We start from the raw sequence: 14,835 nt of genomic DNA, 5'->3' as shown, positions 1-14,835 counted from the left end.
TAACAATGAATTCAAACATCTGCTTTATTTTGAGCCTAGTTCTATGTGGTAGGTGGATATGCATTTGTAGTCCTAAACTATTATCACTTAATTCACTTTTCCTTTAGAGAAAATAATGTCTGAAATTCTGTGAGCCTCATCTCATTGTTATAAGCAGAAAAATGGAGATGGTCATGATTTCCAGCAGGATTTTTTTTAAGGTTTAAATTAAAGGGGCCTTAAAAGGGTAGTGGATGCTCTAAAGAAGTTTCCAAAATTATGGAACTGCTAAGTACTATTATAAACAAAAATGTGATTGATTACTCCAAGGACTGAATTATAAAGTTAAGGAGTATATCGTGCACTTGTATATTAGTATATTATATAGTATAATGTACAGTATATTGCAGCTGGACTTGAAAGAATATAGAAACATATGTGGTGGGAAAGAGGAAGCATCTTTACTAGGAACATGATGAGCAAATATGCACAAGGGGGACTCGAGATTATTTGAAAAATGGTAGGGAATCCGGTCTTGTCAGGATCAGGATGCATGTGGTCCTGAGCACGCAGAATGGGTGAGGGAGAGGCAAATCCTCAGGATCTTAGCTCTTAACTATGAGATGAGAAAAACAAAATAAAATAAAACAAACAAAAATAATATTTAATCATTGCATTAGCTTCCTGTTTTAGGTCTTTTTGTCAGGTCAGGCAACAGATGAAACTCTTATTTTTTTACTTTCTAAAAATGCGTTCTGTGTTTTTCCTCAGAAAGGACAGTGAGGGAAAGAGTTTCTTCCTGAAACTGCAAAATTTGAAGGTTAGGTCAGAATCAGGACAATAGGCTTTGAATGAACAGAGAGGTTGCTTAAGAGGGTCAATTAGAAATAGGAATGATTTCATTATTTCACTTTATGTATACATGTATGTATGTATGTATGTATGTATGTATATAACATATATATATATATATATATATACACATATTCTTGACATATATATATTTATATACCTACCTTCACCAGTTTTCTTCTATAGACTTCTACCTGAAACCATCATTTTCCTTTATAAGTGAAATCACCATTTATGAATATGTGTGAAAGAGGGTCATTACTTTAGGCATCAACAGAACAACATGAGAAGGTCAACCATTGAGAGAAAGAAAGTTTTAAGATAAGGGATGTTGGTTAATAATCTCAGTGCTGATCTCCATATAAAGATTACTTTCTTTTTTAACAGAAGAATATTTAATATCTTAAAACAAAATAAATATTTTGAGTTAGATTTTGTTTTTCTTTTAAAAGAGGTCTAAATGTAATATTGCACAGGAAGCTTCTAAGGCTTTGGGCAATTGTTTTCTAGTTCCCAGAACCTGGATCAAACCTTCTTCTGGAGCTATCAATGACATATATATTATTTAGAGTTATAACTACAAAATGACTTGAATTGGTACCTTTGGTAAATACACTATTTTTTTTTTAAAGCATTTCTTTTTAAGTAAACTCTACACCCAATGTGGGGCTCCAACTTAGAGCAAGAGTTGCAGGCTCTACTGACTGAGCCAATTAGGCGCCCCTGGTAAATGCACCATTGACTTAAGTGTGAATTCCAAGAACCCATCTGAACATAAATCCTAGATTCCAAATGAAAAGTGGTGGTTTTCCTAAGTATAATATGATGGACATTCTATGTGTCTGTTATTAGGATGGATTGTTCAGATTTGGGATATATTATAAACCTTACATGAATACTTCTCCCCTCTGACTACAAATGGACCAGCAAGCTAAGCAGTAAACTGGCAGAGACTAAAGGCATTACAGACCAGCCATAAAACAAAAACATGCTTTTAATAATCTCTAATTATCTCAAATTTGGTAGCTTTGAGGGCTCTCCACCTGAATGTGCAGCTGAATGTACATGAAAACTCAGTTTTAACCTTTTAATCTCTGTCTATGCCTATACGATAAGGCATACCTTATTCCAAGTCAGTCAATCTCTAACCCAAAAGCTGGGTTATGTTAGACCGAGCTGAACTAAAAAAGTACACGGCAGTCAACCTGGTAACATGATGGGACTCTGCGAACAATGCTCTGCTATAAAATGGAAAGGATTGTGATCAGAGTAACAAACTCTAAGAACAACAAAAGTATCAGGTCAGTGCTTGTGCAGGGATACGAACCGTATTTGCTCCATCTTCACAATATTTCACTAAGCCAAAAAATAAAGGAGTGAGATTCTATGACAATTGTAAAAAGAAAAAGAAAAAAAAAAGGCCTTCATTATATAAGTTTTCAAATTTTGTCATATTATAGCTGTTCGTGACAACTGGGTACAGAACCACTTTTGCAAAAATATCAAATGCATACACATTAAACCAATTAACCTGGATGCTCAAATAATAATGAGATGATATTTATACTGTAAGTGGGATTTGATTTTTTTTTTTTTTCAGATTAAGTCAGTACCAGAGGAAGAATTTGTTCTGTGCTCTGATGGGAGCAATGTAGAAAAAGTTTACTTATTTTAAAATTCCCAGTTATCCACAAATCACTATAGAGACTTGAGAAGACTTTTTCTCAGCTATACTAAGGGGAAAATAAAGGCAATTAAGTTTGGACTGAAGCTTACAGATTTTAAGCCTTTCCACACAATAAAAGAAGTACTGAGGACGAGACGGTGGGTTCCAATGCTGAAAGAACGTTGTGGACATTTGTTATTTTGTCTAAGAAGCGTTCCTCCTCATGTTAAGAACAGCTGTATCTTCTTTTGTTTTTTGTTTGTTTTTGTTTTTTTTTTTTAAAGATTTTATTTATTTATTTGACAGAGAGAGATCACAAGTAGGCAGAGAGGCAGGCAGAGAGAGAGAGAGAGGAGGAAGCAGGCTCCCTGCTGAGCAGAGAGCCCGATGCGGGACTCGATCCCAGGACCCTGAGATCATGACCTGAGCCGAAGGCAGCAGCTTAACCCACTGAGCCACCCAGGCGCCCCAGCTGTATCTTCTTTTGGATAAAACCAACCAACAAGCACTAGCAGGGCTTTCCAGTCACAGTACATCAGCTCTCTGTCCAGAGCGGGCAATTTACATATAGGCTACTCATCCAAGTTACACCAATCAGAACACTTTTCCAGGATTTTCCTTCCTAAACAGGAGAAGAAACAATGCTTCTCTGGCATTCAGAAGTGTGAACAACAAAAGCGTTGGCTGTCAAGTTTCCTTCTGTTAGGAGAAGAGCTACTCTGATTAATACAGATATAAGAGAAAGAAAGAAACTTCTAATTGCATCCTAATTCCTACTTCTAAGAGTCTGAGGGCCAGATCTATGAATGAGTTGCCAAGACCCCCTAGTATCTTTCTCGTACACATTCCTCTTTCTGACTAACCTTGCCGGGGGTTCAGCTTCTAAGCTAACAATCCTAACTAATCCCAAAACACAAATTGACAATATTAGTTATATTAAGGTGAGGTTATTATATATTAAGAATTGTTATTCATATTTAAGGAGAGGTTCATTAAATAGTAAAATGATACAAGCTAGCTGAAAAGTGTCCCTTGCTCCTAATGTTATTTTCCCTTGTGGGTTGCTAAGGATCCCACAGTGCTTACCTTGCTAAGATCTTCCCTCTGTGTCTCGAACCCTCCTCCCTACTAAAGCCTACGTGCCATTACTGCAAGAGCTCAATACGTATTAGTAATTCCTTATTCCTATCTCTCTGGCCCTTTACACGGGATTGGAACAGTCTGGCCTCTTGCCCCTCTGCTATGAAGAACTGCTACAGCTGGCTTTCATTGATTTGTCTTCCGATCCCTTCTCTTGTAATTGCTCCTCCTTAAAGATTTTTGATTGAGAGCAAGTGAGCGGGGGAAGGGACAGACGGAGAGGGAGAAGCACACTCCCTACCGAGAAGGGAGCCTGATGTGGTTCTTGAACCAAGGGCTCTGGGATCACGACTTGAGCTGAAGGGACACTATGCTTAACTGACTGAGCCACAAGGGGCAGAGAATTGAATTTTGATGCCTTCGTAGGTTAACTATTATTGCCTTAGGTTATCAAACTTCTCGTTTTTGTTTTTTGTTTTTTGTTTTTGTTTTTTTTTTGCTTGTTCGTCTATGGAAGATATTGGCTATGCTTAAAAGAGTATAATCTGCTGACTGAAATCACCTTATGAGGTCAAAGTACAATGTCAAAATCTGCACTATTTGTAAGTAGACTATTCAGAAATTCCACACAGCAAAGAACAGTAAGCGCCCTTCCCAGGACAGATTCTCTAACATAGGGCAACTTGTGTGTTTAGCTTTAAGTCCTGTGAGGGTGGTAAATTTTGGTGGTGTTTTTAACCAAATTCCCCATGCCTGAAAGAGCAGCTAATACATGTGATAACTAACTTTTTTTTTTTTTTTTTTTTGAGACCTAACCTGTGACTGGTTAGATTTGAATCATTTTGCCAAATAACTGAGTATATGTTTTAAATTTTGTGTGTGTACTCCTAAAATGCGCAAAGCCCTCTGGACAATTATGGTATGAGTCAGAATTCATCTTGAAGAAACTTAGTCTAGGAGAGGAGAGAGATGATATTAAAAACAGGCATACTAAAAATTCAAATGAAATGATTCTGTATTCAAGATCCAGCCAACGTACTACTGTTTGCTTTCCAGAGAAGCTACCACTCCTTTCTACAGAGACTTAAAGTTTCGCTGTAGAGGACTGGCTGTTAAGTTGGGTCTGAAAATCTGACTAGGATTCCAACAGAGAGAAGCTCCAAGCCAGAGAATGACTAGCCCCCCACATCAGTCTTAATGTCTTTTCTAAGTCTCTACGAAGCCAGCAGAAATAAAACATAATGTGTTCAGATAGCTGAGATAACTTTACTGTACTTCATGAAGCACTTTGGTTTCTTTAAGACATAAGTGCTTTAAGCTGTTTGGAGTGCCCTCCCAAGGGGAAAAATGTGACTTTTCTACCACTGCTCCTTGAAGAGACATGAGTCATTTGAAAAAAAAAAAAAAAAAATTTTTTTTTAAGAGTTCAGGTTTCCGTTTTAAGCCTCTGCCACATTACCACTGAACTACCTATTAGTGAAAAATACAGTTATTCCAAGCAAAGGAATGATATTAGCTTGATATTACTTACCTTCTGACAGGACTATGTTCTCCCCTGACAAATCTCCCTCCCCTTCTTCAACACTTTGGGGAAAATTTTAAAGTCGTGACTCATCAAACCGCAGTTACACATGCTGAACTTTGGTAACTCCTTCAGCAAAACAGGTTTGTTCACAAAATGGACTCCTCACTCATTTTCTAAGAAAGTCTCTCTTAGGGTAGTGACATAAGCCACACAACAGCTCCCTTCAAAGCAGTACTTGTTTTCACAAAACCCCATCTATAGAGTTAAAAAAAAAAAAAATCTCATGGTGATATGAAACTCAGTACACTCAAGCTACATGTAACTTAGATGTTTTGGTGTAAAGGAAGTTGAGGAGATACTAAATTTTAAGAAGTCCATGAGGCAGTTTTTCTGATCTTCATTTCATTTCCATATTGCAAATATCAAGTGCTGTAAAGAGTATTTGCCTAACCCATCATTTCTAATCCTGGTGAGATTTTTGTGCTCTCTCTCCACCCAACTAAGCCCTTATTCTCTTGACACTTAGAGTACTTTAAACAAATTTACCTGTGTTCACAGCAAATATGCCTCAGCCCCAGGCAGCTGACTTCTTGTTCACCCAGATGGAAATTAAACCTCAATGTGCATATTGCAAGCACCTGCCACAGCCTCTTAAAAATGCAAGACCTTAACCAGGCAACAGGGATATAGTTTCAGAGAGGAAGAAGAACTACATTGGTGCCCTTCATCGGAAGGGTAAGGATCTTTAATTCTCTCAGATTGTGCACTGTACACTCATTAGCTGCATTTAAATTTCTTGGGGTTCTTCTGAATCTGGCTATCACATGAGGAATTTAGAATTGTTTTTTTTCACATTTTGCTTATTTTTAGTCTTTCCAAAAGACTCCTGGTTATGTAGCAGATTTAGGGAAAATGTTAGAATTTGCATGTTTGGCTTTGAGCTTAAAGATGTGATCTTGGTTATAAAATGTGTGCAGCGTTCCCCCCCCTTTTAGCTTATATTTTGATGCTTATTTTATGACAGTTTCATGATCTTCCATATTTACATGGATGTATAAAAAATATAAAATATCTAAAAAAATTCAAAGATGGTTTTTATATACTAGCTAGCTACACAGAAGTCACTTCCCATAGTTTTTTTTTATTTTTCTTTTTTACAATTATGGCATTGCAAGACATCTCAAATCATTCCATAATGAAAATTGGTCTTAAATTCCATGCCATCATTATGCATGGAGAAAAAAGGTGGTGTGTTGTTGTAAAACCCAAGCATTATCTGTTACCATTAAACTAAGTTACATCTGTCTTGCAATAAGGAAGTGAAAGAGGTTGTTTAGGACTTTGTCAAAATTAGAGATAGCCATTTACTGTGGACAAAATATTTTTAATTTTTATAATATCAATACTTCAAGACACCAGGAGATAAAGATCAGTCAAAAGTTTATCTTACTGTCCAGCTATTTATTTTATCTAAAAGAGTACAAACAAAATTTATCTTCACTTTTCATCAGTGAGATAAATTTCTTTTCAACTGTAAGAAGTTTCTGGACCTCACATTCTTGGGGATGCACACTAAAGGATTTGTTGATCTTTAGCTATAATTCTATAGGCATGACGAGGCAATGGCGTCATGAGGGAGGCATTCTGACCCATCCGTTGTCTTCCTTAAGACCACAGGACTCTCTAGTCTCAACTCTGCTACATCAAGGAGGGAGGGTCACTGGAAAGGATTAAGTAAGAGGCAAGTAGCAATATTTTCCAAACAAAGAGAAATTTCTCACAGAAATCCATTAAACATTACATTTTATCTCCATTATAATATATGTATAATTTATCTCTGGACACTGGGCTCATAGATTTAGCAGGAATTACAAAAAACAATACCGAACACTCACAATTTGCTAATTCACTGAATTTTCTACAAGGAAAAAAATTATTAATCATATGCTAGTGGGGCTTTAAGTCTATATGAGGGCATTTAATCAAGCAGGTACTTGGTTAAGTGAGTCTGTAATAGAAATTTATAGACTTAACAGAAATTTAATTTCTCACAGTTTTGGAGGCTAGAAGTTCGAAGATCAAGGTATTGGCAGGGTTGGTTTTTTCTGAGGGCCGTGAGGCATGGACTTGTTCCAAAATGCTCTTTCTTTGTAGATGGCTGTCCTCTCCCTGTGTCTTTGTATTGTCTTCCCTTTGAACATAGGTGAGGTTTCTTGCCACTACTTCTCTGTCGCTGCCCCTCAGCAGGACTACATTTGTTCTACCCAAGGACTCAGTGTTCCTCTTTTTTCTCCCATCAAATGATCAAAAAAGGAGACTATGAGGAGTTTCTCTGTGGAAGAGATATCCCTCATCCCAAAGGGCAGTAACTCTTGTTCCGTACCAGAGCTCTGTCTCCGCAAAAGCTTCTGGAAGCTTGTTCTTTCAGTATCCTGTTTCCCCTGTTACTTCAATTCTCTTCCTTTAATGATTTTATAGATTTTCAATTAAAAATACATTACGATTTTCTAATTCTACATCACAATTAAGATCTTGTCGCTCCCCATTTTCCCACATGTTATGCAAGTATATGCAGATATCTAAGAGTTGCCTACACTTTCCCCCACATTCTTAGCTCCTAGGTTCTTCTCAAGCCACTTTCTCTCCAAGATGCTTCCAAAACTCTTATCCATATAATGTCATGTTTAGAGAAATTCGAGATTTACAGAATAATGGAAAGTACAGAGAGTTCTATTCCCTCTACCACTGGCCTTGGTGTCCTCTATTATTTTACTTTTTTAGAAGTTTTAAAAATTTATTTATTAGAGAGAGTGAGCATACACACAAGCCAGGGGAGGGGCAGAGGGAGAGGGAGGAGCAGGCTCCCAGCTGAGAGGGGAGCCCAGTGCAGGGCTCGATCCCAGAGCCTCGGGAGCATGACCTGAGCTGAAGGTGGATGCTTAACTGGCTGAGCCACCTAGGTGCCCCTCAGTGTCCTCTACTATGAATATCTTGTGTTTGTCTGGTGCATTTGTTATAACTGGTGAACCAATATTGATACATTATTATTGACTAATGCCCTACTTTTACATTAGGGTTTACTTTCCATGCTGTATAGTTCTGTAGATTTTGCTAATAATGTCATATAATAATAATGTCATGCATGTAACATTACAGTATCACACAAAAGAATTTCCCTGCCCTAAAAATCCACTTACTCCTTCCCTCTCCCCTTCTCCCTACCCCTGGCAGTTATGAGACTCTCTGCTGTCTCTACAGTTTGCGTTTCGGGAAACTCATGTAGTCGGAATCGTATAGTATAGAGCCTTCTCAAACCCCTCATGTCATTTAGCAATATGTATTTAAGATTTTTTCAGGTCTTCTCCAGGATTAACACCTGATTTTATCATTGAGTAAAATTCCATTGTGTGGACATGAAAGGGGTTGTTCATGTGTTCACCTACTGAAGGACATCTCAGTTGCTTCCAGTTTTTGGCATTTGTAAATAAAACCGCTAGAATCATTTTTGTGCAGGTTTCTGTGTGGGCATGAATTTCCCAAGTCATTTGAGTACATATCTAGGAGTGCAATTGCTGGGTTATAAAAGATCTTGTTTAATTTTGTAAGAAACTGACAGGCTATCTCCTAAAAAGCTGTGCTGTTTTGTATTTCTAGCAGCAATGAATGAGTGTCTTGTCAGTTGGGCTTTTGAGTTAAGAAGTATCTATTGCTCATACAAATATTATTATGCAATGAGTTCCTACTTTTTTCTTTTGCCACTGAAAGGTTTTGCTCCAAGTGTGTTGACACAGAAGGGAAAATCACTGTGATGGCACAAAATACTAAGAGCTGTAGAAGGATCTGTGTACAAAATGTGTGGTAGTTAAACTGGCGTTAGGAAACCTGAAATTTCCTAACTTTGGCTTTAAATAACTCCATTGCTTTCCTTGAGCCTAGAAAACAGAGTTTGACCTCCTGATCTTAACACACATCTTAATTTTCCTCCTCCAAAACTTCTTGAAAATTTATTGGAATAAAATTAGTTACAACAGCCAATGTGACAGTGTTATACTCTCTCTCTCTCTCTTATTTTTTAGGATAAAAAGAGAGGAAGAAGGATTCCATATGCAAAGATAAGACAGATTTCTGCAACATCAAGTCACTAATTCTAGCATGATCCTGTGGACGGAAGTGTCAGAAATGACTCACCAAATCATCTACTGACTTTTCCTCAGTCACACAGGAATAGATACTAAGCCACCACTGAATCTGAGTTTCTGTCTTCTCTAAGATTTCTCAACTACAGAAGAAAATATAGAAAGGCAGAGAGACCCAAGCCTAAGTATGTTAGCTGTTTTTGTTTGGTGGACATTGGAATTAAACAGAAAAAAAATGTAGCATTCATCTAAGTTATAAATAAAATTAGCCTTTACCTCCAAACTCACACCAGGAGCAAAGCAGTAAGCCCAACATAAATGAGTTTTCAGCACCTTTTCTTTTATCCTTAGATTGTACCAGAATACGAAGTTTCAGAAAATCTAGTGAAATGGGAAATGGGACCACCTTGTTCTTTTCCCCAGTGATCTCAACTGCTAACGACCAGCTTAGTAGTGGAACCTGAATTAATGCCCCAACGTCAACCGTTGCTGTGGTCATGCTAACACAAATGTATATGAGCAGATTCAAGTCGACTATCTGCTTTAGAGAAGTCGAAACCCATGTTTCTCCCATGACTAAGAATCTTTCAATTACTCCCTTAGATCAGACCAATTATTTTGTGCATATCATGTGTGTGTAAGTAAATTTATTTAAATTTAAAATATTAAAAAATTGAAGTAGAAAGTTTTGCCTGTTTGTGAACATTGTACAGAGAATGAAAAAAAAAGTAATTTCTACAAATCAATAAGGAATAGGTGGATGGTCCATTAGAAGAATGGGCCAAAAACTTGAACGGGCAGTCCAAAAAAAGAATATCCAATAACCAACATATAAGTTGGTTATTGGATACATATAAGTTGGTTATTGGATATATATATATAACATATAACCAATATATATAACATATAACCAACATTAAAAAATGTTCAATTTCATTAGTCATGGAGAATGGTAAATTAAAACTCTAAAGTAATACTACTTCATAACACCAGAGTTGCTGAAATGAACAAAGACAATGTCGAATACTGAGAAGGCTAAAGAACAACTAGATTTCTCCTTTACTGCTGTGTTGGTACGTTGGCACAACTTTGGGAAACTATGTGGCAGTCCTGACTAACGCTAAATGTATGCATATCCTATGAAACTAGCAAAAGGATCAGAAGATACACACAAAATACTTACAGCCACATGTTTGTAGTAGCCAGAAATTAGAAACATCCAATATTTGACTAGAAAAAAAGATTAAAAAATCGTGATATAGTTATACAACAGGATACCATAGGACAATGAAAATAATGAAAAGCCATATACACACATATATATGTATATGTATATATACATAGATATATATACATGTACAAACAATAATGATATCTGCCATAACATGGTTGGATCTCACAAACAGGACCTTGGACGAAACATTCGACACAATGTCCGATTACTTTAAACATACAATTTTGAAATTTTTAAGCATACAGAAAGTAACAAAGTAACCGCCTTTGTATCCAACACTTAAGTTTAACAAATGCTACTTATTTCAGAATGCTTTAAAAAAAAAAGAGAGAGAGAGCGATGTATGTATGGTGAACAAAATGGTGAACAAACCCTTACTCTTTGGCTTTCACCTTCCTTTCTCCTCGGGGTTAACCTGTACCCAGAGTCTGTAATTGTCCTTCTCAATCACGCTATTGTAATGTCTCATATGTGAGCATTTCTAAAATATATACTATTGTTTTGATGTTTAAATCATTTTCTTCAGAGGATACTGCTCTTTTTGATTAACATTACATTTTTAGCATGGATTCAAGTTTATTAACCTAGTTTGTTCCTCTTATATCATTTTTTGGGATAATTTCTCTACTGATAGATAACTGGGTTGTTTTCATTTTTTGGATAATACAAGTGATATTTCAATCTTCATATGTATACATAGCACCTTATGATATAGTTGTATTCTCTCGATTATATAACTAGGAAGACACATATTTTCTACTTTTTTGGGGTATGTGTACTTCACTCCTCATCTTCAATCTTTTTCAAGCTTTTTAAAACACAACATAACATTCAGTCGGAATACATTTACATCTTTACATCGGGCACTCATAAATATATATACATATCACCATAAGCTAAGTGTTCATAAAATAGTATTTACTTTATAATATATGGCACACTCTGATAGTTTCCATGATTTTCCTTTTCGTCTAGTTTCTCCTATTTTTTTTTTTTTTAAATCTTGGTCAGTCAGTACATAGTAAATCGACTTCGTACTCTACTAATGATTTTGACCTAAACATTGAAACACACTGCTACAGATGTGCCTGGATATCCAAAACCCAAAAAATTGTCTTGCTGGGACCTGACCTACTGAGAAACTTTTTTTTTCTTTCCAAAGTCCATCGGGATAAGGAAATTCCAATCTCAGGAATTCCAATCATGGTTTACTTTGGGGGGGGAGGCAGGGTGATTCCTTTCATTTTTTCTTGCTGAATCCTTAGCAAGATAAACTTATCAAATATTAATCCATCACATTCTCAGCCTCCCACACTGATGTTAAGAAAACAAAGTTCCCTCCACTTGTTCTATACAGCTAACTTTGTCTGTTTTTCCTTAAGTGAGGTCCAATAAAGATGCACTCATATGAACTTCACTATCCATGTGACGACCTCATTACCTTGAGCAGGTAAAATTTAAAAAGTGTATATATTTTTTCTGTTGGGAATAACTGAGTATTAACCATCGTCATCACCCTAGTAACTCAGTCTGTGTGTGCACGTACGATAATTGACTATTGATATATCCAGAGGTAAAGGGAAAACCCATTTAGAACATTTTAAATGCCAACTAAAGCAATGTTTCCATGGACTGTGGACAGCAGGAGTGAAGAAGTCTGGATGTGGATAAAGTTTGGGATGAGTGAAATGCTGTTCTTGGTGATTCTGAATATATGTCTTTCTCCATACGAGAAGTAATGCATCCAACAGAGCCTAACATAAAGGGGTGCGAGGAAATCCCTTAGTAAACCAGATCTTTTGCTGGATGGAGTCTTAGGCATACACTTTTGCTCTGTTAACACATAATGTGTGTGAGAGACACTGTATGTTGTCTCATTGTTTTGCTTCCTCTTCCCTATCAGGCCTACACTAAAGGAGTAAAAATAAATAGGCTTTGAAAATGTAACACATAGTGGTTGCTTTCTGCGATCTTTTTTTCTCTTTTCTTCTCTTCCTTTACTTTTTGGTGTCTCTCTCAGTAAAGTGAGCTGGAGCTGGTGACTCATCTTATAAAAGCAGCAGCAGTAGTGAGTCATGTCTCCAAGGCTGCAGTATGTGGCATTTCAAATGCAGAAAACATTTAACTCCTGATTATCCCTCAGCTGTTAATGATAACATATGCTATGCTTTCTTTTATTTCCACAAATCCACTTGATTGTGTGGGTGGAGGAAGTTTCCAACAGATTACTAACAACAATATTCCTATATGATTACGGACTTTCGTTACTTTTTATATTTGGGAATTTCACTATCTTTTAGAGTTATAGCTGAAAGTTAACTTTGAAAAAAAATTTCTTCTTTTTGTTCTCAATTCTTCCACAAGGGCCACATCTATTGTTGCTATAAAGGTCAGCCAGTACCTTACAAATCCAGGGAGATAAAGCAATTCCTCTGGACTTGTGCTACTGGTAACCACAAAAACAAAACAAAATGAACCTATATGTTCCTCTTACGTTGTTGTATTTTAAAAAAGGCACATAGACTTTTTTCTTCCTTTCACAAGAGTGTCTCTGTTCAGAATTGTTCCAAATCTTCCATTACCAGAGTTAGGACTACAAATATACAAACACAAATTTCATCAGTTATCTTTTCCCCTTTGCACCTGACTAAATAAATGTATTATTAGAAAGCTGGTCTGTGTCTTCTGTCAAAATGTAACGCAATCATATGAAACAACTAATTAGGTAGTAGCTAATTAATTCATTCAACACATACTTACGCTGGGTGCCGAAGATATAAATTGGCATTTTCTCAAATATTTAGATTAGCTGATCATCCTACGTCAGGATATGTTGACTTCATTGCAATTAGCATTGAGAATTTTAAAACTGATAATATTAAGAAAGTATTTTCATTGATTTTTGTAAAGCTTACACACGCACACACACACACGCACACACACTCACACACATATAGTAACATCTATATAATGACCTGAAATGTCTCTGAGGAAAAGAGGGAAAAGAACAAACCACTAAAATGTCCCATAAACGGAACCACACACTATGAAAGAGTTTATACCTCTACATAGTGCAATGGAAATACATAAAATTTTGTTAGGTTTTGTGAAGAATAAAATTGAATCACCTTTGAGGCTACCAAAACAAATTTCCCTTCTTTGTGTCAAGTAGGAAATTTCTTAAGGCACCCGTTTTGTAATAGCTTTATTAATCCTTTCACTTTACAGTTCTAATGCTCTGGTTTATGTTCAACTACTCTAGAATGTCAAGGGTGTATGCATGTCTATCTGTAACACTCATTCTATATAAAGAAATTACTATAAATAGGCCTTCTTCAAAGGCCAATACCTTTTTTGAATGTCATAATGATCATATTTCTAGCATTGATTTTGTTCACAATTTTGGGATGATCTGGAGCTTTATTTCTTTTACATTTCTAATTTATATCTACAAGCTATATGCAAGCACAATAAGTATTAATTTAATTTAATTTTGTTTTGTTTTGTTTTTAAGTAGGCTCTATGCCCAGTGAGGAGCCCAATGGAGAGCTTAAACTCACAATCCTGAGCTCAAGAACTGAGCTGAGGTCAAGAATTAGATGCTCAATCAACAGAGCCACCCAGATGCTCCAAGAAATCTTTTATTTTAAGGCAGGAAAATGCTGGTAAAATATAGATAAAATGGGGTTGCCTATGTGGCTCAGTGGGTTAAAGCCTCTGCCTTCGGCTCAGGTCATGATCCCCAGGTCCTGGGATCGAGCCCCGCATCCGGCTCTCTGCTCAGCCAGGAGGCTGCTTCCCTCTCTCTCTCTCTGCCTGCCTCTCCGCCTACTTGTGATCTCTGTCTGTCAAATAAATAAATAACATCTTTAAAAAATATATGTAAATAAAAGGTAATCAGCACTGCAAGATGTTAAAATTTACAAAAAAAAATATATATTATTTCTCAATTGTCACAAGAATTCTACTGTTTAGACAGCCTGGATAATATTACCCCTATTTTACAAAAAGTAGAAACAGATTCAGGGAAATTAACTATGTCCCCAAGATCACATAGTAATAAGTGATGGAGCTGGGGATTCAAGCTGAAAGGGTTTTCTTGGGTTTATATTGAAGTTTATACATTTTTCATTTCACAATCTGTTTAAAGAAGGGTGCCAATCATTGGTAACAGGATTGGGGTAGACAGTCCTGTGTTCTTGAAAACATACTGCATTCTATTTTTTCTGGAAAAAGTAGTGCAAACTAAAGAGGAAAAAGAAAAAAAAAATCTGTCCTTCCGTTTTGTTTTTTTTTTCCCCTTTGTGCTGTCAGCTAGGAGTTGGTTTAGTGAATAGTTTTGCAAGACTTGTTTCACTTTGTT

The 14,835-nt window shown here is 36.4% G+C and overlaps 1 long non-coding RNA gene across 1 annotated transcript; it reads left to right on the top strand.

Moving 5' to 3' along the window:
• The first annotated feature begins 5,711 nt into the window (after positions 1 to 5,711).
• Positions 5,712 to 11,922, top strand: LOC132025171 (uncharacterized). The gene is made up of 3 exons (XR_009406447.1): positions 5,712 to 5,837; positions 9,179 to 9,423; positions 11,855 to 11,922. It is a non-coding gene; the product is annotated as an uncharacterized LOC132025171 (long non-coding RNA).
• Positions 11,923 to 14,835: the final 2,913 nt, after the last annotated feature.

This window comes from Mustela nigripes, chromosome 9 (genome assembly GCF_022355385.1).
Source record: "Mustela nigripes isolate SB6536 chromosome 9, MUSNIG.SB6536, whole genome shotgun sequence".
Classification (NCBI taxonomy): Eukaryota; Metazoa; Chordata; class Mammalia; order Carnivora; family Mustelidae; genus Mustela; species Mustela nigripes.
The sequence above is the reverse complement of the archived record's forward strand: the minus strand, read 5'-3'. Positions and strand labels throughout refer to the sequence as shown.